At 49.8% G+C, this 1021-nt stretch overlaps 1 pseudogene; it reads left to right on the top strand.

Annotated features, from left to right (window-relative positions):
- Positions 1-8: 8 nt before the first annotated feature.
- On the top strand, positions 9-803 carry LOC126496119 (olfactory receptor 10AD1-like; annotated as a pseudogene).
- Positions 804-1021: the final 218 nt, after the last annotated feature.

Below are 1021 nucleotides of genomic sequence, written 5' to 3' on the forward strand. Positions count from 1 at the left end.
GGACTGACCCCAGACTCAACAGCCCCATGTACTTCTTCCTTGGACACCTGTCTTTCCTGGACATCTGATTCATCACCACCACCATCCCACAGATGCTGATCCATCTGGTGACCAATAACCACACGGTCTCTTTTGCCTCCTGTTTGACTCAGATGTATCTGGTCTTTGGTGTGGGTGTGGCCGAGTGCATCCTCTTGGCTTTCATGGCCTATGACCGTTATGTCGCCATCTGCCACCCACTGAACTATGCCCAGATCATAAGTCGGCAGATGTGTGTTAGGCTGGTGCTGACTTCCTGGATCTTTGGGATGACCAATGGCATCCTTCTCGATTATATGACTTTTCGAGGTCCATTCTGCAGAGAAAACCACATAGAAAATTTCTTCTGTGAGGCCCCCATAGTGATTACTCTCTCCTGTGGGGACCCTAAGTTCAGCCTGAAGGTGATCTTTCTCGATGCCATTGTGGTGCTTCTCAGCCCCATGGTGCTCATTGTCACTTCCTACGCCCGCATCCTGGCCTCCATCCTTAGCAGATCCTCTTCCTCAGGTAAGGGGAAGACATTCTCCACTTGTGCCTCCCACCTGACTGTGGTCATCTTTTTCTACACTTCAGCCATGTTCTCTTACATGAATCCCCGCAGTACGCATGGGCCAGACAAAGACAAGCCTTTCTCCCTCCTCTACACCATCATCACCCCCATGTGCAACCCCATCATCTACAGCTTCCGCAACAAGGAAATGAAGGGGGCCATGGGGAGAGCCCTTGGGAGAGGCAACCTGGCTCAGGCAGAGTCTTTCTAGCCTGAATTCCCTGGAGGCATTCAACCTACTGTAAATAGAAACTTAAACCTTTTCCAGCCTTTCTGCTCAATGCTGGAGGGCTCTGTGAAAGAATATTCATGCCGTCCTTGGCACCAGACTCAGACCTTGAAGTCTTTTTTCCTGATGTCTAAGGCTCATGACTTGAGTTGATTCCAGCATAGACTGAGCCTCTTTGATTTCTCTTGGTAATGTCTTTT

Source organism: Alexandromys fortis, unplaced genomic scaffold, assembly GCF_014885135.2.
Source record: "Alexandromys fortis isolate MF-2015 unplaced genomic scaffold, M_Fortis_MF-2015_v1.1 scaffold_1234, whole genome shotgun sequence".
NCBI lineage: Eukaryota > Metazoa > Chordata > Mammalia > Rodentia > Cricetidae > Alexandromys > Alexandromys fortis.